This window comes from Cryptomeria japonica, chromosome 3 (assembly GCF_030272615.1).
Source record: "Cryptomeria japonica chromosome 3, Sugi_1.0, whole genome shotgun sequence".
Lineage (NCBI taxonomy): Eukaryota > Viridiplantae > Streptophyta > Pinopsida > Cupressales > Cupressaceae > Cryptomeria > Cryptomeria japonica.
In genome coordinates this window covers 422928016-422953290 of record NC_081407.1, presented here as the reverse complement: position 1 = coordinate 422953290, position 25275 = coordinate 422928016, and the positions used below count along the sequence as shown (strand labels likewise).

At 34.5% G+C, this 25275-nt stretch overlaps 1 non-coding gene across 1 annotated transcript; it reads right to left on the bottom strand.

The window, feature by feature from the left end:
* Window positions 1-14316: 14316 nt before the first annotated feature.
* Window positions 14317-14511, bottom strand: LOC131070478 (U2 spliceosomal RNA). Its single transcript, XR_009112336.2, has one exon. It is a non-coding gene; the product is annotated as a U2 spliceosomal RNA (small nuclear RNA).
* Between the last annotated feature and the right edge of the window lie 10764 nt (window positions 14512-25275).

The following is a 25275-nucleotide window of genomic DNA, read 5'->3' as shown; positions in this document are numbered from 1 at the left end:
AGTCACTACTTTGCTCAATTCTTACTCTTTTGACTTGTAGGTGAAATGTGACTTTATGAAGTTGCATCAACCACATATACATGTACTCCTTGAACATATTAAGCGTGATGGTTTTAAATTTTATCCCTTTGAAGTAAAAGGCAATTTAATAGGCATGACACATCTGACAAATATAGTGTATGCATGCCACATCATAAGACGTTTCATTCAATATTGGGCTATAAAGCTCAAACATGTAATATTTTCCAATAGTAGCATATTCAAATGTGTTTTAAAACACATCACACCATCTTTATATAGTCAAGCCATAGCAATGTTTTTATGATATACTTCAAGAAATCATTAAAGAATATTGTTTTTGAGTTTTTGATAGATGTAGATGTTAGATTCATATTTTTGGTGGCTTGGGGTCATTGAGAAATGATTATAAAATGGTAAATTTAGAAATGTGCAAGGTCAATTAGTTTGTTCACTTGGTGGATTAGATACTGGTCTATATCATGGAAATTACTTATGGAATCTCATTATCTTCACAAGGGGCATGCCATTGTTTGCACTAATTTCATACCATCATGTTTCTAGCTTTTAGCCATCAATTTGATGATTTGGAATCGCCACAAATTTGGTTCACAAATTTCTTGATTTATAATGATTGATATTCAAATTTTGACAATTCATATGAATCTCCATATATGATTGCAAGTCATTGGGATGGGATTTAAGCCCAAAATTATGATTTTGGCCATGCCTGCATCTCTGAACAACTCTCACTTTAAAGTTCAATTTATTTATTTGTAAAATTGGATGATTCTTAATAATTCATAAATGGATAATAGTTTTGAAGAAATTTTATTAACAACATTTAAAATGGCATGATGAGTCCGTCTTTTGCTTGGTTGCAACAAAAATATAAATATGGAGGCACAAAGACATGATGAATTCTATGGCAGCAACAAAAATAGAAAAAACATGCACCATACATACATTAATCGAGTTGATCAATATTCTATATACAAAAATACATCATTTTGATAGCACTAAGAATGAGCTTGTGGATAGATTTAAACACACAATGTAGCCTATTCTTCATCACCTTGCCGAGAAATGTCATTTGCCTCCTATCGCTAACAAGTCTGACTACCATATCCATCATGCCCTTTCTCTGATTTTCTTTGTGATATGTGGATGCTATTTAGGCCTTCAAATATTAGTGTCTCATAATTTCACACTATCCCCTCTCAAAACTCCCATCACCTTAAGTCCTTCATCATTAAAATCCTTCAAATATTTTGTTCGACATCTTTTCCAATGATGACCTTTCGTCCTCCAATAGACTCGTTATGTGAAGAAATCTCTTCTCCAATATCTTTAATCATTGCCTCTCTGCATCCTTCACATCAATCTCTAATGCATGTTTCGTCAACTCATTAGCTACCCTATTGGATTCCTGTTATGTGTGGGTAATTCTCTACTCATTGTACTCTTGTAGCAACTCCAACATTGGCGATAACCATTTGCATAATTTCCTATTTGACATCCATCCTTGTCTGATAGTGTTAATGGCTTGAAGAGAGTCTCCTTCTAAGTGAATTTTCCTTACATTTTTCTTATGAGAAAATTACAAATTGGGCATGGCCATGGAATTTTGACTTATTATTCATCCCTCCCTATATTCTTTGTCCTTTGTACTAGAATCCTACCTTGATGATCTCTTAAAACACAACTTGCTCCACATTTCCTAGGTTTACCTCTGGATGCCCCATCAAAATTCACCTTAACCCACCCTTCCTTTGGCTCTTTCCTAATCGCTCCCTTTATTGGGTTGATAGCAGGATCGACCCCTTGAGTCCCATGAAAGTGGAGGACCTTCAAACCCAGCCAAGCTTGGTGAATATCTCTATCCCAACTTGAAAATTCATTCTCCTTGAGTTCCTTATTTCTCGCTACGTTGTTAACCACCTTTGTTATGGATGCCTCAATTTTTTGAACCAAATTCTATTTGCGTATGAATTTATCCTGAAAGATTCTTCTATTGCACTCCTTCAAAATCTCCCAAATGACAATTAATGGAGCTAGCACCCATATACTATCAAGGAGTTCCTTTTTGTGTAGAATTGGCCCATTTGAAATGAATCATTATGTCTAATGGGAGTAGACTTTTCCACCCTAGCTTATTCATGATGCTCTTCCAACAATAGTTCTCAAAGTCACACCTTAAAATGGCCTACATTTTCTTCCTCTTGCAAACATAGTACACATCTTTTAGGTCTTTGAATTCCTAACTTAATCAACCTGTCCCTAGTTAGTCTTGTTTTTTGCAACACCATCCATGTGAACACCCTTGCCTTTAGGAGAGAGGTGTGGTGCCAAAATAGGTCATTCATCCAATTCAATTTCTAAATGTCTGCCTCCTTAATTTTGTAACCACTTTTCATCGTATACTCTCTGGTTGCTCCACAACATCTCATTCTATCTTCTCCTTCTATAATTACTATTGTCCTTTCCTTGAGTAATCTCTGCAACTCCATTTTTTAATCCTCTAGAGCATCCAAACGTTGAGTGATTTCCATCTCCAACATTTCATCCATTCATTCACTACCACTTATGTATGGTCTCTTACCTTAGTTCCCCACTCCTTTGATATATTTCCATCCCACGAATCCTTCCAAAAGGATGCGTTGCACCCTTCCTTGACATCCCAAGCCAGATGTTTTGTTATAAATCTCCTTGCGTTCAAGCATGAAATTTCACACCTTCAATCCTCTTGGTGGATCACTTGCAGTGAAAACACAATTTGGGTCATTGGAGTCAATATGCTTACTTTGCAAGATTTTGGCCCTTTTTAATTATTTTTTAGTGTACATGTTCAAAACCATCTTAACTCCCATAGAAAAGTTCATCAATGTCAATTAATCTAAGTCTTACTCTTCTAGCTTCCTTTGGGTTACAAATTTTATCCCAAGCAATTAGTGGGAGCTTATGTTGGTCAACTATTCTAATCCAAAAAAATATCCCCATCATCTATTCAATCCCACCCTCCATTTATTTTGGTAGCTTCATACATGACATTGTTGGGATTACCAAAATGACTACCTTGAGCAACATAATTCTTCGAGCCAAGATGAGCCATTTTCCTTTCGATGACTCCATCTTTTACCTACAACTCATCAAAAGGGATTCACAAAGATAGCTCTTATTAATCCCCACAAAGAGCGGTGTCCCAAGAAACCTTCTAAGCAATTTAGCAATCCTTAGATCAAAGATCCCTTCCATATTGCTCTAAAGGCTTGGTTTATATATTAAACAAGAATACTTCTAATTTACTCTAGTTCACTCTTTGCCTCGAGGCTTTACAATAATCATCCAACACTTTCTTGATTACTATGGATTCCCTCCTACATGTTTTTCCAAAGAGCATATTGTCATCTACAAATTGTTGATGAGTGACTACCTCCACTGCTAATGTTGCCCTTAGCTATAACCATCACCCAACATCCTTCTCTGCTCTAATTATTCTACCTTATTACTATTGGAGTAAATAATTTATACATTAATTATTCACTTAATTACATTAATTCACTAAATAATCTATGCCTTAATTAGTATTTAATTATTAGCATTTATTATTTAGTTAATTAATTAATTAGGGATAATTAATTAATATTTATCTCCATGCATAATGCAAACTAGGAAAAACAAACTATGTTTAGATTTTGAGAGTTTCATGCATTTAATCAAAGTCTATTATGCTATTTGTGCATACATGACTGATTCATGCATTATGTTTTAACTCTCAGTCTATCTTGTAAACTCCACCATTTAGGGTTTCTATCTTTAGAGTTAGATTTCTTTATAAGGATTTCATATCCTTCATTGTAACTCAAGAAATTTCAAAGCAATTCAATCAATTTCATTGTTATTGTCTTCAATTATTTTGTTGTTCAATTCTCTCTTTATGTGTGACAGGTATTCTTGTAGAAGATAACTAGGCTTGTGAGATTCACATTTCATGAATTCTAACATGGTATCAGAGCTCCAGATTTGAAGATTCTTGTTCACTTTTTTCTAGAGATTATTTGTATACACAACAAATTGTTCATCTTGGGTTAATTTGGAGCACACCATTAGTTCCACAAGGCTCAAGAAAGTCAGGATTGCCTTTTGTTTTGCTGAAATCGGATACACGAAGTCCATTTTGCAAGGGTTCGAAGTTCGAGGGTTTTCTCTGTTCCAGAGGGTACCTGAAAATTCAAAGCATTTTGGGCCCAAACTGACCTCGCCATTGATTTTAGAAGGCCTTTCAGACAAATTTTGATATATAATTTGCCTATCTTGGGTGACGGTGACCTCTAAGGCAATTTTCTTCTCTGTGTCAGTCGTACGGCCGCCTGCATGCACTTCGAAATTTTTTTTTTTGGTTATTTCTTTTTCCAAAAACAAAAAAATTATCACAAATAAAAAAAATATGTTGGGGAGGGCGTACCTCTGCTGCAGTCCATACGGATTGCAACCGTACGACCTACAACAGGTTGGTGGTTCTTGCCGCCCCCTGGCTACTTTTTTGATAGCCAGCGTAGCCACCAGTGGTTCTGGCTACCACCACCCATGACAACCACCGCGGATCCAAATTGCCGCCAATTTTTTTTTCTAGTCCGCAATTTTTTTCGTCGACCTCGAAATCTTTCTGGCCGCCGACAACTTTTTTTCGACGCAAGATTTTTTTTCCAAGCGACTTTTCTGGCAATGGATTTTTTTTTCAGCAAGGGGAATTCTCAAAATATTCCGCTAAAGTCAGCGGTACGGACCGCCAACATGGCCCCTGAGACCCTCTTTGTGTCCTAAAAGAGGTGTTTTTTTTCTTTTGGCCATAACCTGAGCATACGATATCATTTTTTAGCAAATGAGATATCATTGGAAAGCTGGTTTCACCCACAACTTTCCAAATATGTGGGTTTCATCACTTGTTCTTTTCTACTAATGCATTCTACAACCATTTGAAGTTAGAGGTGTTGTTTTCAGTCCCAAACTCATAACTTTTCACCAATTTCTCTGTTTTTCACGATTTCAGTGGCGTTGGGACGGTGTTTCATGGCTCTTCACAACCTTCCATGCACTTTTTCCAGATTTTACTCCAAGTACATTTTATTCATTTTTTTGTGTTTTCACACTCTAGTGAATTACTTGGACATATGAGCTCGTGGAAACTTCTTGTTTGCATGGGATGACTCGTTTTTTGGTTGCTCTTCATGTATTTCCAGTCTTGTGTCTTTTTTTGATATTCAAAGCTTTCATTGTAAGCACTTAAGATTTTGTAAACACACTAAGATAAACTGCCTCTATATTGCACATATATTATGGGATCTTGCACATCATTTTTGTGCCTTATTGTACTCGCACTATGATATAAAGTGACATGAGGGTTTGTTGTTTTGCCTTCATACCTTTCTCATGCGTGTGTGCCTTTGTTTGCACACCCTTTGTATTTGCTTGTACTTTCATGCTTGCACATTCAGATGTTCCTGATTCTTCTTCACGCACTGCATTATGGCATTCAGATTCAGTGTACCTGTCATACCTCTCCCTTGTTAGCATTATGGGGTGGTTTCTACTATTGGTGCTAATGCTTCCTTGGTTTCGTGTTGGAGTGACCCATGCATTCAGTACTTGTTCCTATGTACTAAGCAGATGCAATGACTTGTTAACCCATGCATCTCAGTGAGATGGAATACTTACATACCCTTTTCTATGTACTAGGAGATGCAACAATTGTTTACCTATGCATTTCGGTGAGATGGAAGGCTTACCATATGGACACTCTTGCATTCCTATTTCTGGAGGCAACCTTCCGTTTTTCACTTGGTCAGTTCTTTAGACTATTGGCACCTGTATTTTCTACTAGCAGTTTTCTCTTGCATGGTTGAGTAGTGTCGTTGGGATCACTCGTGCAGATTCATGTCTTCTTGATCCTGATCATCTTTTGTTTCAGATGAGGTTCTTTTTTCAACATTATAACAATCATTCTATGATAGTGTTTGCAGCTTTTTCATGCTTCAATGTTTCTTCATGCTCATCTTTTGTTTCTCTTTTGGAGAGGAGTTTTGTTTCCACTAGGTTTTCTCCTTTGCTCCATTTCCGAGAAACTTGCATGTTTGTTCATGGGTACATCATCAGGCTTTATGCTAGGACCCATCTTGTATTCATCTTTGTATTCTTTTTACCTACATCTTTTTTGCCCCTCTCCCCAGTTGTGCATTCAAGGGGGTGTTGGAGTAAATAATTCATACATTAATTATTCACTAAATAATCTATGCCTTAATTAGTAATTAATTATTGGCATTCATTATTTAGTTAATTAATTAATTAAGGACAATTAATTAATATTTATCTCCATGCATAATGCAAACTAGGAAAAGCAAACTATGTTTAGATTTTGAGAGTTTAATGCATTTAATGAGTTTATTATTCTATTTGTGCATACATGACTGATTCATGCATTATGTTTTAACTCTTAGTCTATCTTGTAAACTCCATCATTTAGGGTTTCTATCTTTAGAGTTAAATTTTTTATAAGGATTTCATATCCTTCATTGTAACTCAAACAATTTCAAAGCAATTGAATCAATTTCATTGTTATTGTCTTCAATTATTTTGTTGTTCAATTCTCTCTTTATGTGTGACAGGTATTCTTGGAGAAGATAATTGGGCTTGTGGAGTTCACATTTCACAAATTCTAACAATTGCTTCCATCATTATTATGAATATAAGGGGAATAATGAATCCTCTTGCCTTAGTCTTGACTTGGAGAAGAAAAAGCCTTGGGGAGACATTCACTAAGACTGAAAACTTTGGACTAGAGATAAAGCCCTTGACCCATTGAATCAACTTCCCACAAAACCAAATTTTCTTAAAACTTAAAGCAAAAACTACCTATCCATTTGGTTGTATGCTTTCTAAAAGTCTAATTTGATGATTGTTCCTTTCACTCTTGCTTTTCTAATCGTGTGGATGGTTTCATGTGCTACAACTATACCATCCATAATAGAACTCCCTAAAGAGAAGTCACTTTGTTCCTTTGAGAATATTTTGTCTAGAAGATCCTTTAGTCCATTTACCATCATTTTGGTCACTGTCTTATACATCATGTTGTGCGATGAAAAATGTGCGTGCGAATATAAAAGACTAAAAACAAGCTAATTAATAAAGCAAACACAAGACATCATACACCTCAAGATTAGAACAATAAAATCAAAAGCGTAATTAAAAGAACAAAAACAATGCAAACCACAATCCCACTGTGATTTGATAGTTCCTCAATTTTATGTATGCTTGATGATGCCTTTGGATACTCAATTGTACTCCATGATTATTAATGCAAATGATAATAGATGTTTGGTGAAGTATGAGATGGATGCGTGATGTTGAGTGGTAGTTTCAGTAGTGTAATGATGTGAATGTATGGAAGTGGATGAAATGGCTAAGAAAATGAGGGTTTAAATGAGAGATAAGAGGAAGAAGAGAGGGGGTGAAAATACAACACTTGTCCGCAAGGAGGACAAGTGGCACTCCAATGGGTGCCATGTGGAGGGAGAATCCACGCTTGTCCTCAAAGAGGACAAGTGGCTCAAAGGGGAGAGACAAATGTCCCAAGGAAGGGACACATGTCTAAGAGAAGAATGAAGGACACGTGCCCATTTGGGGAGTAACCACCCAAATTGGAATATTTTCCAAAATTAGGAAAAGAGGGGGGAATGTGCACACATGTGAGGGGAGGTTAAAAGGGATAGGATAACATTAGTTTGGGAGGATAGGGTTGGTTAGAACCCAAGGGTAAGGATAGGGGTTATGTTACGTGGTTAGAAGTTAGGAGGAATGTGACATATTTGAATAATTAATTAATTATTCAAATGGAGGAGGGGAATTAATTAATTAAAGGGATTGGGAAGGGGGATTAATTAATTAATTGGTTTAGAAGAAAAGGACAATGAATAAAATAAAATAAAATGAATTTATTTTATTTAATAGAAGAAAGGCTAAAAGGGGAATTTAATTAATTAAATGATTTTGGGTTGTCAAGTAATTAATCAAATGGGACTATAGCATAATTAATGAAATTAATTAGCTAAAGGGGGGAAACAATAATTAATTAAATAATGTATAATTATTTAATTGAAAATCATTCAAGATAGCAAAATTTAATTAATTAGATTAATCAAATTTTAGGTGTCTACACGTGTTGCAAAGGGAGATCAGGAAAAAGTCCCCCTTGCTAGTTACTTATTTCTCTTTAGGAATCATAGCCAAAAAGGTGTGATTTAGTTCTCCCATCATTTTCATTCTTCTTCTCAACTCCTCAATTGCCAAAGTGAGACCTTTCCTTTCCTATAATGTCCAAAAATGAAAGAATATTTTTTAAAAACATTGAGGTTGAGCACCTTATCTAGGGTTAATTGAAAAGTAACTACTTTGATCTCCTTCATTGTCACCTTTTTAAATAGTCTCTTATTCTCCTTGAGTGTTATCAACTCTATAACATTCTCTAGAAAACTTTCTCTCACCTCTAGATTCGTAGGAACATCCTTATTAAGTAGTTCCTCATATAATTTGACTACCTCCTTTGTTTGTGCCACTGTTCCATCATCTCTAGTTATTTCAACTATTTTTGTTCGTGCACCGCTTGAGATTTGAGGAGTGGTGGAAGAATTTTGTATTTATATCAAATTCCTTTAGTCATAATTTTCTTGATTTCTACCTCCAAAAGATTTCCTCCATTGCCATAATTTTTGCATATCTTAATTTGAGTTCCCTCCAAAAAATTTCACTACCCATTCCATTCAAAATAGCTTTCTCATTAAGCTTTGACAACTCTTGCTCTAAACTCTCCTTTTCTTCAAAAATATTCGTAAAATGTGAATTGTTCCACTCCTTTAGTTAGTTTTTTATATATGAATTATTTTAGGAAAACTGATGCAACTTGTATTCTCCTTGGAAGGGTGCTTTATGTCCACCCCTGTGTCATCTTGATTTTTTCAGGTCCTCGTCTAGATAAGCCACATGTTCTCAAATTCAAAGGAACATCTATGTGGATTCTCATCGAGTGTGAAGGTGAGTTGGACCAGGTAGTGATCCAAGTTAGTCCATGGTAACACATTAGCTTCATACAATATTGCAAGTGGATCCCCCTCTCCCACAAAAAGAAATATATGGATCCTCTTAGTAATGTTTGTGAATCCCCTTCATTTATTTGTCCATGTAAACATGTCATTTTTTGGCACCATATCTCTCATCATATTTAAATCCATGAAATTCTAGAAATTGATTTGTACTTGGGATCTATGGGTCATACCCTTTGCTTGTCACCATTATAATTGTTGCATTGAAATCTCTTGCTATCATCATCTCTTCTCCTTTTCGATTGCTAATTAGATTTGAGATTTGAGACCAAACTTTCCTCTTTCTATTTTTCTCCATCATGTCATAAACATTAATTTCACAAAAAATACTTCCTACCAATTAATTAATTTGAATTGGAGAATTCGCCAGTGTAGATTGGATAAAATATGTTCCTCTTCAGGCTTAGCAGGTTCTACATAACCCCCAAACCTCTCGAGGCACCTCTAGCTTCTAAAGAAACCGCTTCCCATCATCTCTAATTCTACATCAATTTTTCACTTTTTTCCATATCAATCTAATTTCATGTAGCAAAACTATGTATACCCTATCTAGATCAATTTGGTGCTTGATCATGCACCTTTTGTTAGGGAAAATGACTTCCCTAACATTCCAACTAATCATTTTCATGGTGACCCAGAAAGGGATACTCCCTCTCCTGATCTAAATTTCATTTGGCCTTTAACATTCCCTGCAATTTCCAACCTCATTTTGTTGAACTTTCTTCCTCTTTTCCCTTTTTATCCAAGCTTTGATTTTTTTATCTTACTTTGTGTTTGATCTAGTATCCTCTCCTCCAGTCTCTTCCCTTGTTCTCAATAATCACCCTCATATTTTGACTCTGAAGATGGTATTGCTTGTCCCCATGTTTGCTCTTCCTCTTAAGAATTCTCCACTTCCTTAAAAAAAGGTTGAAGGCCTTATCTAACAGTTTAGTAAGCTTCTAGTCTCTTTCTAATGTTCTTCCTCTCTCCCTATTCTACCCCAACTAAGATTTCCTCCTCATCATTCCATTTTTTGGATTCAACTAATCTTTTGTGACTTTCTCCTCCCTTGGGTCTAAGTCTAGGATTTTGGTACTGGAGCTAGTGTCCCATTGTTCTCCCCAACTTCCCCTATTTATGACCTCTCTCCTAAAGGTGGCTCCTACCAAACATGTGATTACTCACTCAATTGAGGTGTCGCGATCTTTTCTTGAGCCTCACCACTTCCTCGTTCCTTGTCTTTTTGACATTCTTGGTCAAAGTGGCCTTTAGATCAACATTTCAGGCATAACACCAATTCATCTTCCCTTTCTACATTTTATCTCCAAATACCATTCTTAGATTTAATCTCCATCTCATTAAGGACTGTAGGAATAGGTTTTGTGCTAATACACAATCTAGTATACATTCCATAATTCTTACTTACTAGATTCTTATTTGCTTCCACAAAGGATCCTAATCTATTTCTAATGATTTTTAAGATTTCTTCATCTCATTATTTGGTCAAAAGGTTATATAACCTAATCCAAACCGTAATATCTTCCACAAATTGCTTTAAGGGTTCAAATTTTGACACCTAATCCTTGATGTAGAAGCTTGTCCCTTCCAAAATGTAATGGCCATTATTCAGGATCAGGGTTTTCATCTACTGATTAGGGCATTAAATAAGAAAAAAGCCATTTGTCAAGGATTTTACACCATCGTTCCACCTTAGGAATTGAAGGTCGACCCCCATTGCATTTCATGAATAGGGCAACCTATTTCATTCATTGAACTATCTTATCTAATTCCTTATTATCAAGAAAGATGGAAATGCACTGACTTATAGGTCGAGGTAAAAAATATATTCCATCACATGGATCTGAATTAAGGGTTCATGCTTTATTGCATCCACGTCCAAATTTAGGGGTTCTTTCATAATGTCACTAATTGTGATAATGACCTTTCCATCTTGGTGTGTTCACAAATTGTCCTCTAAACATTGGATTGCTTGATTTGTATTTCCAAGCATGCTTTCCTTGTTCTTCAAAAAATTCATACCGTTCTCCTAGGGCATCCTTATTAGATGAGTTATTTATCCATTGTTGGGTGCCATAATTGTTTTTAATTTTCCCTTGATTAAATGATCTAAATATGTCCTTCTAATATTCAATAGGAAACCTAGTTAAAACAAAAAATATATAATGAATATACATAATGCACTTTTGCATTTTGATATTGAAACATAGTGTGGGTGATTTAAAGGGCATGTAATGACATTTTCAATGCTACAAGGTAGCTCAAGTTATATGTTTACATGCACAAGAGATTAACTAATGGAAGGAATCATGTATAAAAAGAATAATATTGCATGCTCCATTAAACCATGTTGTTGCATTGTTTAGTATGCAAACAAATTTAGACATATTGTAAGCATTTTATATGTAATGAATAAATATTCAGGAACCAAGTTGCACTTCAAAATTGAATGTTGAAACATGATAATTTAGAAGACCCTTTGTGTTGCAGATTATAACACATTTATTCTCATTTGACCATTCTTCCATTGACGATGTATTATCAGTAACCACTTCACGTCAATGCCTTGTTGAGTCTCATATATACGATTGAGCTCAATAATAAAGAATATGTTGTGCATTGCAAAACATCTATTGCAAAATAAGTAAATTTGAAATGTATTTAACAATTTTGGGCAATGTCAAAGTTGGAAAGAGTTTCCTAGGACAGTGGCAAAGGTGGACAAAAATAACAAATTGTAATCTTATTGATCGAAAATGAATTTAATTGTTCCTGTTCCTGATACTACATTTACTACAAAGATACAAATCATATCTACTTGCAATGAAAACATATTAGATTTCTTTGGTGTACTTTCTTTGAGAGGAATATTTTCTTAAGTGTTTGCTTTAATTCAACTCCAAGAACATAATGAAGTAATCCAAGATTAGGCATTTCAAAATTGATCTTTGTGTTTTCTTTCACTATATTTATAAGTGATTTATCATTTCTAATGATGAGTAAAACATCAATATACAACACAATAAATAGTAATTTATCATTAAAATGTTAATGTGTTAGTGTGGATAACCATTAAATTTCTAAAATCGCATCTTAAAATAGTGCATATCAATTTTGAGTAGTAGGCTTGTACAAGTTATTTCAAACCATATATTTTCTTTTTTTTTCTTTCCTTTTATCAACAAACTAGTAGGTTGTGTCTCATATACCTCCTCTATCAATCTCCATTCGAAATGCACTTTTCACATCCATTTGGTGGAATTTACAAATGTGTTGGGAAGTAAATGCTATCAACATTCTTCCTATGATCATATTTGTGATTGGAGCAAACATTTTCTTTTAATCAACACCTTCAATTTTTTTTATAGTTCTTAGCTCTAACCAATCTTTCCTAGTCTTGTTGATTGAGCTATCAAATTTTAACTTTGTTTTGAAAACCCACTTACAATCAATGGCTTCTTTACTAGCAAGTAAAAGCACCAAGTCCTATGTTAAGTTTGAATGAATCAAATTTATCTTGCAAATCATAGCACTTTGTCATTTTTCTTATTTTATTGCTTCCTCAGAGTGCTTGGTTTATGAGCACTTGAAACGGTTAGCCTCAATGCATACTTGACCTTATAGTCTTGAAATGTGATGAGTGTTGTTCATGCTCATTTTGATCTCCTTTGATGGACATTAGATTATAGAGTGGACAATGAACTAGAATTTGGTATATCAATACCTTATCTTTCTTCTACTAGCTATTAATTCAATAGTTCTACCTCCACTTGTTCAGATGAGTTTGATATACACATTATAATATTTATCTTCTAAGAAACAGACATGGTAAACACTTAGAAGCTCGTCAAAATTGACATCTCTAAAAATGTCAGTTTTGTCTACATTGAGATCATACAATTGTAGGCTTTACTTGAGTTGTCATATCGAACAAGGATGCATTTTCAACTCTTGTCATTAAACTTCCTTCTCTTCTCTTTTGGAACGTGTCTGAGCAATGCTCCAAAAATCCTCAGATGCCTAAATGATGGTTTCCTACGTGACCATGCTTCCCATGGAGAGATGCTTTCCAAATTTGTTCTTAAAAAATAAACCAATAACTTCCAGGTGTAGTCATTAATAAATGTCATCAATTATGAAAGTTTCCCTGAAATGAACAGACTTGTTGGAGACTTTCCAATATTTCAAATAATTCATTGATGAATATCATCATTTACCAACATTTCCTATGAAAACCATCAAGTGACAAAAATCAAAATCAATCAACTCCAACTTTTTAAAACCAGTCCAAACTTTTCTAGAGGAATAGAGTAGCAGATTACCAGACGAAATAAGTCATTGATGAATGTCATCATTTACCAACATTTCTCATGACAAAATCAACTAACTCCAACTTCTTAAAACCACTCCAAAATTTTCGTAGCGGATTGGCTAACAAAATAAGTCATTGATGAATATCATCATTTACCAACATTTCCTATCAAAACTATCCAATGTCCAAAAATTAAAATCAACTAACTCCAACTTATTAAAATCACTCCGAATCGATCCATTCTTAGCTTTGTATGAATTGAATTTAGAGCACGTGGGGTTCAAGATTGTGGAGATTGCGCCCAAACTTCCTTTGATTTTATTAACAAGTTTATGACAGCCATTTCTTGTTAAATTCTTTTGTGAAGAAACATATGTGGAATTCTTTTGCAAAGAAACATATGTGAAATTCTCTGTAAAGAAACATCTGCGAGATGCCTCATTCTAGCTGCATCAGAACAAAATACAAGTAAATTTTGAGATACTCAGCTTTCTTTGTGCAGAGCTCAGAATCAGTCTAACTACTTATAGAGGAAGATAATCTAAAGCAAACCTAATACCTTTATGGCGGATTTTTTTCTCTCGGTGGACTATTTTGAGAAGTAATGGACGAAATTTTCTCTTTCCAGTGTTTTATCCACTTTATTTAGCAAACAGTAAACTCTCCTTCCACGCCTTCTTCCATATTTAATAGCTTTGCCCTGCAAGAAGAGAGCGACACTGTAAGAAAATGATAAACAAGAAGCAGCTTCTACTGTAATCTGAAGAGCAAAATCAGAGAAACATTTGTTATATAAATAAAATAGCAATTTAATTTGTGGATTGGTTTGGGGGTGTGGGGTGCGCCAGGCTTGTGCTGTAGTGCAATACAGAAGCGACGCGCGAAGACTCTGGCAGCAAGCTACCGTATGAGATTTCCCCCTCAAGAAACTAATTTAATATCGTGTGGTTCATTGAACCACGTATCAGATATTAAACTGATAAGAACAGATACTACACTTGATCTTAGCCAAAAGGCCGAGAAAGGTATGCTTTGCACAGCCTCTTCCCCCGTTATTTATACTGACGTTTTCTTCGCTGGAGCCTTCCCCTGCCACATGTGGGATAGTTATATCTCGAAAGAGTACTCTTTAATTAGCCAATAGGCTATATTGTGTGGGCTTTTCGAAATTCAGTAATTCTAATGTCTGAAATTTTTTCCGAGCGCCTGGAAATTTTGTGCAAGCAGTGATCTCACGCGAAAATCTTGTCTCAAGCTCAACATAAGTAGCCCTAAAGCTCCGATATTTTCAGACGCACTCTTCGTTTACTGTGAATAGATTGAAGAAGCAGCTGTAGGGATATTGGTTTGGGTTCGCCTCATTTTGAAAAATTTCTGCTGTAGTAGGATTCATAATTCTTTCCTACAAATTTTTCCCTTTCTTTCTCATCGGCATTATTGAAAGAACGACACAATTTGTGCAGAATCATGAGGTAGGTCGCTTGCCATGGATTTACCGAGTTTTATGTTTTGGAATCTGTACGCGACCGGATAATTTTTTGTTGAGCTTTATTTCATTCTAAAACATTTATGTTGTTATTGTCAAGTGAAGGCATTGCCGGTAAAAACAACTTTCACGCAGCTGAAACATTCCTCGCCCCGTGCCTGAAAACAAACTATAACTCGCAACCAATATTTTCGTTCAGAAGGCTGCCAATTTTTTTTGTTTCGAGCTCAAGAATAGAGTAGCCCTAATACCCCGATATTTTCAGATCGATTTTTCGTTTACTGTGAATAGATTGAAGCATCAGCTGTAGGGAGAGTTTAAAAAAAAATTCTGCTGTGGTAGGGTTTGGTAAAATTTTCCTCCAAACTTTGCCCATTTTTTCTCATGGCATTTGACATCTTGACACAATTTATGCAAAATCTGAAAGCCTTAATTACCCTCTGAACCGCTGTCCGAAGAGTATGGAGAGGGCTTTCAATTTTGCAGACAACCAAATACTACAGATCCTTAGTTTCCGGCACCAGAGGTTGGGTTTGGCCAAACTCAAACGGACCAGGCACCATACATTAATGGTGTTTCTTGTTTAAAGTTTTCAAAATTTTCAATATTCCATATGCAAAAGGAGAAAATTGGGAGATGAAAACGAAACGATTTGTAAATATGGTGGAAAAGAAAATGCGGAAGCAAGCACGAAATGCATGAATGCAAATTGTTTTATGAGATGTCTCACAGTTTGCAAGGTGAAATTAAGCAAATATTTGGAGTGGAAATCTTTTGGCAAATGGAAAAATGTGTGCAGGAAGTCCATTCTATTATGAGAATGAAATTTGTCCTAGAGCAATCACATAATGCTTTGATTCTATTTAGGTTAGAAGATGATAATTGTCTCAGATGACATTTCAAGAAGGCTTGGGTGAATGGCCTGATCCGAATGATTCTTCTTTCACCAACATTTGTGAGATTGGTGTTTTTAGCACCCCATTATTTTTGTGAGATTGGTTTTAAAAGTTTTATTAATGCAGATTGCCATGAAGGGCCTAAAATGGAGAAGCAAATACCACAGATTCTTGGTTTGGCCAAACTCAAACGCACTAGAAATGAGATTTCATTGCCTCTTCAAGTCAAAGATGAGTTCAACATCAAACATCCTTCATTCACTGGACAAAGGAGCCTTTGACCTATCTAAATATGCATTCATGAATATCTTCACGAAATGTAGATGCATTTCTTCTTTAGATTATTTTTTTTCAAACATTGTGAGGTATGGTGGTGTTAAGCTAATTTATTTATTTATTTTCTATTATAAGCAAATTTGTTGGTCTCTATTGCTAGATTTTTTATTCAAGGAAGATTTAATGGCTTGTTATTTAAAAAGTCAATTTAACTGATGTTCATGAGAATTCTATATTTCTGTGAGAGTCTTTTTTAGATTCTGGTCAATGATCTTTCACTAGGATTTGGTGAAGCTAGACAGGAACACGGTATTTGAATTGGGGCAGTTTTTGTATACCTCAATTTTGCATGCATTTTGCAAGAGGTGTCAATTACACATCCTTAAAGTAGTTTTCAATGTGGCAACATAATTCTGGATACTTACTTTGAGTTACATGTGGCTGCAAGGCCTGATGCCTAGATTAGTTATGATTCATGTCACTGTGTTACTTCCTAGCACGTGGTTCTATATGAATTTCTTTAATTGATTCTATACCTCCTGCTGAATACTATGAATTTTGTGTTTTATATTGTCTATTATGCTTGTCTTAAGATTTCTATGTTGTTGCTTGGATTTATAATGGATGATGTAGGAGGCAAGCGCCTTGTACTAGATCTTGTTTGGTTCAAATGGTACTCATGCATTGGTCATCTGGGATTGAATTTCCCGTAAACTGTTATTATTATCCTATACATATTTTGGAATAACTATTTAAATGGTTTGCTAAGAATTTCGGTATCTGCCTGCATAGTGTGTTTGACTTTGACTTCTGTCATGTTGGTACTCCCTGTTGGATCTAGACGCTTATTTTGAACAAATTGCTCTCAAAACAAAAATTGTAATGATTCTTTTTCTTCCACATGTCCATTAATTTCTGAATGTTAAGATATTGTCCTGGTTGAAGACATTTGAAGCCATTTTCTTAGATTTTACTTCAAAATTTAGTATCGTTCCCTAGTGATTAAGAATGCTTCTGGATATCTCCGTACTTATATCCAGAAGAATTCATAATCACTTACATGAACTCTGCAAATATTTTGTGTTTCACAGCATTCTGGGGATGGGATGGGATTGAATGGTAGGACATATTTCAGGGCTGGGAGTCCAGGGGGCATTTTTGTGGATGGCTGGAGGATATGTATGATGTGATTCCTTGCTTTGTCAGTTATGATGATAAAATTTCTAATGGGAATGTATATGAATGTTCTCATAAAGATGAGGTGGAGATTTCTACCATATGAAAAAAATACTGATGTGAATGCTAATGGTGACACATGCTTGCCTGTGACTGAATTGATTCTTTTGCCTTGGTAACCTTTGGTAGGACAAGTTGGAGATTTTAATTGTTGCGGATGCAAACGATGATAAAAGTTCATTTTTAATCTCATTGATTGAATATACTAATCTTAAACATACATGTTCTAAGAAGGATTTGAACCCATGTCCCGAAGAGGAAGAAGATAATATCATTTCTGAATTTCATAATAGAGGTAATGAATGTGTAGTAGGTTGCACATAAAGCTTTAAAAGGATGAGCAAATTGAAGGATGCAGTCCTCCTCTTGACGTGTTTCAAAATCACTTGTAGCCTGATGATCTTGTTTCGATGAATAAATATCCTAATGACATTGTGATTATGAGCATTTGTGCTATTACCGATTTGCATCCAAATGAGTATATTAATAACATATAATGCTAGGATTCTCTTTAAGCAGATTGCTGAAGGGCCTAAAATGGAGAAGCAAATTGAAGAGCGTAGTCCTCCTCTTGTGATTTCTTAAGTTGAACTCTGAATTGTTGGTTTAAGTTGAACTCTGAATTGTTGGTTTGCCCAATGAGTTGAATCATGCTTTTTGGTTTAGAAATATTTGTTGTCTAGGAATTTAGATAGTATGGAAGTGATAATGGAGCTTCCCAATCCCATGAAGGTCATGTTTCACATTGATGATGACCTTCTTATACTTGGAGTCGAGTATTTTATACAAGACATTGAAGCATGTTACAGAATGAAAGAGTTTGCAATATGTAAATAAACATGAATATCATCTGGTTCTGTTTAAATTGAAGAGATTCTTGAATATGATTTTTTTTCAGTTGAATGTGCATAAGGATTGTTTTTTTTGTGTGGAGAATAATGGTGAATTGCCTTGTTGTCATGAGGAATATTATTTAGTTCGCATGTCACAAGTCACTGCTTTGTGCATGAGTACTTGCAGGTGAAATGTGACTTTATGAAGCTGAATCAACCACATAGACATGTACTCCTTGAACACATTGAGCAGGACGGTTTTGAATTTGATATAAAACCATGATATTGTATTGCTTTTATTCCTTTGAAGTAAAAGGCAATTTAAAAGGCATGATACATCTGAAAAATATAGTGTATGCATGCCACATCATGGGATGTTTCAATACTCATTCATTATTGGGCTACAAAGTTCAAATATGTCTAATATTTTCCAATAGTACCAAATTCAAATGTGTTTTAAAATGCATCAACATTAATTTTATATAGTCAAGCAATAGCAATGTTTTTAGGATAGATTATAAGAATAATTAAAGAATATAGTAGTTTTTTTTTTCTTTCTTTATTGAATAAAGCAAAGTATAAAAATGTTTAAAAATGAGCAGCTAAAAAAGAATTGTCAGAAATGGAAAGATAAAGAAACAGATCAACCACCAATACATATGACAAACAATTGTTTAGTACTCTAAGAGTTGTAGCTAATAGCAGCTACAACATAACAATAGTTATTCATGAAACTTTAATAAAATATACATGAAACCATATAGTTGAAGATAAAATGAGAATAAGCAGTACATCCAATGACTCAGGATTACATATAAAATTTGAAGAACTTCTGAAGTTGTCTAGAACATTGAACATCATCAACATGCAATTGAACAATCTGGAATTTAATCTCTTCCAATAGTTTGTTGTAGGTGATCTTTTTTTCCAACTGGGAACACAAAAAAACAAATTGTAACATAACGTCACAGTAAAATTGTAGCATTTCCACTTCCTGACAAGTAATTTGATTAGAGAAAAGAACCAAGCATCTACTTTTCCAAATATGAAGCAAGATAGATTGTCTCATTGAATCGGCAATAATATTCTTTGTCAAACTAACACCCAAAACTGCTTCCTTCCAACCCAAAACATGGTTGAAAATAACAGGGAATTTGATAGAGGTGGATGTTAGATTCACATTTTTGGTGGCTTAGGGTCAGTAAGAAATGATTATAAAATGGTAAATTTAGAAATTTGCAGGTTAGTTAGCTTGTTCATTTGATTGATCAAATGATGGTCTACATCGTAGAGATTACTTATGGAATTTCATTATGTTCACAAGGGGCATGTATCCATGAACAAGAGCTATTGTTCGCATGAATTTCACACCATCATATTTCTAGCTTTTAGCCTTCAATTTGATAATAGAGCCCTACCTTTTATTCCAAAATGATGGATTAGCCACAAATTTGTTTTACAAATTTCTTGATTTTTAATGACTGATATTTAATTTTTGGCAATTCGTATGAATCTCCATCTATAATTGCAAGTCATTGGAATGAGATTTGAGCCCGAAATTATGATTTTGATTTCAAGTGCATAAAACAAAAATTAAATTTATGATATAAATTCTATTAACAACATTTAAAATGTCATGGGAGTTTGTGCTTTTGCTTGCTGTCGTGCTATGTGAAGTGTGATACCTGCAGCTGCAACACAAAAACACTCAATAGATCATTACAAGCATGGTTAGCAAATTAAAAAGCAAATGAAAGATAAAACCATAACAAAGCGACCTATCGCCTCCTAAGAGATGCGAGTATGGATTTGCTCTCAGATCTGGATAAACAATCCCAGTGACTTGATTACACCTAGACGAAGGATTTGAAATGATAATGATGTGCAAAGATGAGATTGATTATGTTAGATTGATCCAAAAGACTAATTAAGCTAATGATATGCATGATTAAGCTATGATGATGATGCAATTAAGCTAGAAAAGAGATTGATTAAGCTACATGATTCAACAATTATGCTAGAAAATGATCAAATTAAACTAGATCTAAGATGCAAATTACTTAAAACAACAATGCTCAAATGATATGCCTATAGTAACAATGCATAAGATGAAAATGAGATGGGATCCTTATTGCTCCAAAATAGGGGATATTTATAGGATTTCCAAGGCTAGGGGTGAGGTGGCAGGAATCAACGGTCAAGATTGAGTCTGAAGATATCAAGGGTGAAATTGGAGGAGGTTAAAGAAGAGGTTGAAGGAAGAGACACTTGTCATCTCTGTGGTGACAAGTGTCAAGGAGCTTTTCTCATAAAAGGGCAAGTGTCCAAGAGAGGAGACATGTGGCCAAAGTTCCATGTGTCTCAAGAAGAAAATATCCACACATAGGAGGTTAGGATAAGGAGGTTAGAATGTGCAAGATAGGATAGGGTTAGTTAAACCCAAGGTTAGGTGGAATGGGTTAGGTTAGAGGGATGATTAGGTTAGGTGGTTAGAAGTTAGGAGGTATGTGGGTAATTTGAATTTAAAAATTCAAATAATAGGAAAAGACTAATTAATTCTCAACAACTCATAAATTGATTTGTTTTAATTAATTAGGGGATTAGAAGAATTGATTGAAGTGGGGGGAGGATTAATTAATTTGAACTAATTAATCAAAGGAGAGTATTGAAATGAAACTATTAAATAAATCCTTAGATTTATTAATAAGTAGATGAAAGGGAGAATTTAATCAAATTGCCTAATGAATTCAATTATATTAGGAAGGGGGATTAATTAAATAATTGTTTATTTAATTAATTATCTTCAGACCATTTTTAGGTGTATACATTTTGCCCCTCTTTGAAGCGAGGTGTGATGATGCGTTGATTCAAATAATAATCTCATTTTGATGGTGATATTGGTTCGATAGGATGCCCCAGCTATTGATTGATAAATTGTGATACGATGATGCCCCCTCGGGAGATCAATTGAGATAATTGACCTTTGGAGTGTTTGGATCTTTGCGAAATTGATATCCCGATTAGAAATGATTTGATTTCTGCAACTGTGGTTGATGAAAATGCGAGTTCTACGATCACAGTGATGTGGTTTTTTATTATTGATAAAGCTTGATTGATTAGATTGATAAGATCGAGATTCAGTCTGGTTTCAGGAATGACACCTCCTGTATAAGACAAAGATGATCAAAGCATCTGGTTTCAGGAACGATATATCCTGCATAAGACATGATCAGAACGTCTAGTTTCAGGAAAGATACATCATGTATAAGAAATGATAGGATCAATTTAGATGCGATTGATTGATAGAATTGATAAGATTGATTGGGTATAAAACTGACAGTTTGTTGACATCAAGTTGCAGAAAGATTCAGATATGTTGATGTTGGTTCTGTTGAGGGCAGAGTATAAGATTTTCGCTGAGTCGATAATATTTGGAGAAGATGAGTCATCATTCTGATTGCATATACACCCATGATGATACATTGATGATTCCTGTGATAGATTTAATCTTGGATAAAATGAGCATGCGGGATCCCATGCAAGAATGAAATGCAAGCTAAATGAATTCACCTTAACCCACCCTTCCTTTGGCTCTTTCCTAATCGTCAGAAAATTTCGTTGGATTTTGACCTCAAATGAGTTAGTGGTGGAGCAAGTTGTGTTTTAAGAGATCATCATGGTAGGATTATAGTATAGAGGACAAAGAAACTAGAGGGATGAATAATAAGTCCAAATTCCATGGGCATGCTTGATTTGTAATGTGCTCATAGGAAAAATGTAAGGAAAATTCACTTAGAAGGAGACTCCCTTCGAACCATTACCACTTTCAGAAAAGGATGGATGTCAAATTGGAAATTATGCAAGTGGTTATCACCAATTTCGGAGTTGCTACAAGAGTTCAATGAGTTTAGAATTACCCACACATAGCAAGAGTCCAATAGGGTAGCTAATGAGTTGGCGAAATATGCATTGGAGACTGATGTGGGGGATGCAGAGAGGCAATGATTAAAGATATTTCTTCGCATAACGAGTCTATTGGAGGATGAAAGGTCATCGTTGGAAAATATGTCGAACCAAAGATCCAAATGAGTTTAATGATGAACTTAAGGTGATGGGAGTTTTGAGAGGGGATAGTGTGAAATTATGGACACTAATATTTGAAGACCTAAATAGTGTCCACATATCACAAAGAAAACTAGAGAAAGGGTATGATGGATATGCCAGTCAGAATTGTCAGCGAGAGGAGGAAAATGACATTTCTTGGCAAGGTGACGAAGAAGAGACTACGTTGTGTGTTTAAATCTATCCACGAGATCATTCTTAGTGGTATCAAAATGGTGCTGGGGGAATATTTCTCAGAAGGGATCATAGGTATGGGATTGATTTCAATATTTTTGATATGTTCTTGGTCTTGGTTTTTCATTTGGGGGAAATTAAGCAAAATGATAGTGCCTCTTTGTGAAAAGTCAAGATCTAAAGTAAGTTTTTGAGAAAACTCAAGGATGTGGTGAATAATGTTGTGGATGGATCTAGTATCCCTTTTTTATGAGATTACTACATCATTTAGAAGAGGGGTCATGAGATGAACAAGTTCTCACTCACCTTCTTAGTGGATTCAACATAATTGCTAAAATTTATAACTACAGTTGAGAAGAATGTCCTCTTTTGGAAGAGGATTCTAGGGTTGGTTCTGGGGGAGGAGTTAGGATGGCTCCAGGCGCTCATAAAGGACAAGAATCTAGTGGAAATAGATGAAGGAGAGGTACTAGTGACAGTTGAAGGACAAGATGTGGAGGATGAAGACGAACTGACGGGCACAAAGCATAGAAAATGTGGGTCAAATTGCCCATGGAAGGCTATAAAGGTTGGACAAACAAAAGGTGCAAGCTCTGTGGGTAGGAAGGTATCTAGGATTGAGAATATATGAACCTTTTGTTTTTGTTAGGGGAGCCCAATTTTGTTTTTAACAAGGACATATATGATATTAAATAGTGATTTAATAGTATGAGCTTCATTTTGGTTAGTAGGGGTGTAGTATGATGATAATGTACAAAAGTAGTCTCTAGTTACCAGAGGTTGCTACTCATTATGATATCAACTTGTTCATAGTGGTGAAATGTTGTTTAGTATGCTTTGGGTAGTCTTAACTAAGTCCAACTAAATCTAGATATGGGCTTGCATATACTAATGGAACAAATGTAAAAGGGTGTAGTCTCCATCAACTACATTTTATTTTTATTTTTATTTTTTGATAAGTCACAACCGAAATAGTATTTTTTTAGCTTTTCCTTGCAGCTAAGAACCAGTCGAGTAGACTCAAACCCAAGACCTCCCATGTAGGAGGCCCACAACTAGCCTTTGTGTTGTAGGGTCATCCCCCATCGACTGCATTTTATTGATAAAAAATGGAATTATATAATTAATATTTTTTTAAGTTGATTATAATTTAATTTAAATATATATTATTGTTTTAAAAAATAATTTGATTTATTTTAATTGTAACCTTTACAAATTTTGTTTCTCCTTATGATACCTTGTCATCATGTTTCACATTTCTTCTTCTAGTAACATAGCCTCCAAATACCTTAAATATTTGACTAAATGATTTTCTTGCATAAAATAGACAAAAACAATTCTCTCTTTTTTGCATAGATTTTGTTTGGCTTCAAATTTTCACTCTTGTGCTTATGAATGACTTTTACCTTCTTAAATGTCAAGACACTATACTTGAAATTGAATGCTTTATAAAATTTTAAAATATAAGAGATATTGTTAAACAATTTTCATACTTCAAATTTTCCCTCGTATACTTATGAATGACTTTTCCCTTCTCACATGTCAAGCCAATATACATGAAATTGAATGATTTATAAAATTTTAAAAAATAAATATTTAAAAATAAAAGTATCTATAATAGTTATAAATATTTATTGAGAAATATTGTTAAACAATTTTCACACATTATATGTAATTTTCCATTTTGCCTCCTTCATTCCCATATTAAAACAAGCTTTCTGCAAACACTTTTTCAAAGGATTTTTACTCCAAATATTTACTTACTTTCACCTTGCAAATTGTGAGAGACTATATTAAACAATTTGAATTCATCCAATTTGTGCTTGCTTCCACTTTTTGCTTTCCATCACATTTGTGAACTCATTTTACTCAAAATGGTCTCTTTTTGCATATAGAATATAAGCCATTTTGTAGAAATTCCATTAATGTATGTATGATGCATATTTTATTGTATGTTTTGTCTATTTTTGTTGTCGACATAGAATTCATCATAAGTCTTTATACCTCCCTCCATAATTATATTTTTGTTGCAACCAAGCAAAAGATAGACTCCTCATCCCATTTTAAATGTTGTTAATAGAATTTCTTCAAAACTAATAGCTATTTATTAATTATTAAGACTCATCCAATTTTATAAATAAATAAATTTAACTTTAAAGTGAGAGTTGTTCAAATACGCAGGCATGGTCTAACTCATAATTTCAGGTTCAAATCTCATTCCTATGACTTGCAATCATAGATAGGGGTATGTGCAGGATCATGGTGTGTCAAAACAGGCCCTTAAGTGGCAATGAAATTTCAAAAAATCAGAGTTATGCAACTTGACATGAAAAATTGAATAAGTTATGAACAGTATTTTTAAAATATGTAAGAAGAGAATCTATAGAAAATTGAATGTAGTTTCTAATCTACTAGTTGTTTTTTGAAGAAAAAAAATCCTATTTGATAAAAATTTCAAATTTCAATGCAGTGGTACAAAAATTTCAGGAAAAAGATAAGAAGTAGGTGTATGTCTAACCACCCTAATCACAATCAAACTGTAAAGCGGAAAAATCGAACCCTAGTCGTTCTCCCCTCCCCAACTCCGAGGAGAGAGAAGGGAGAGTCACTAGGGTTGATGGTTTTCACTTAAGAGAGACTTTACATTCAAAAGAGGGGTTGAAACCCACAAGATCCAATCCCACGCAATGCAAGATTGGATTCTAAATGAGTTTCAAGGGTTGTGACATCAAGGATACCCTCTTTTGTAAAGAATGTAGATAGAATGATT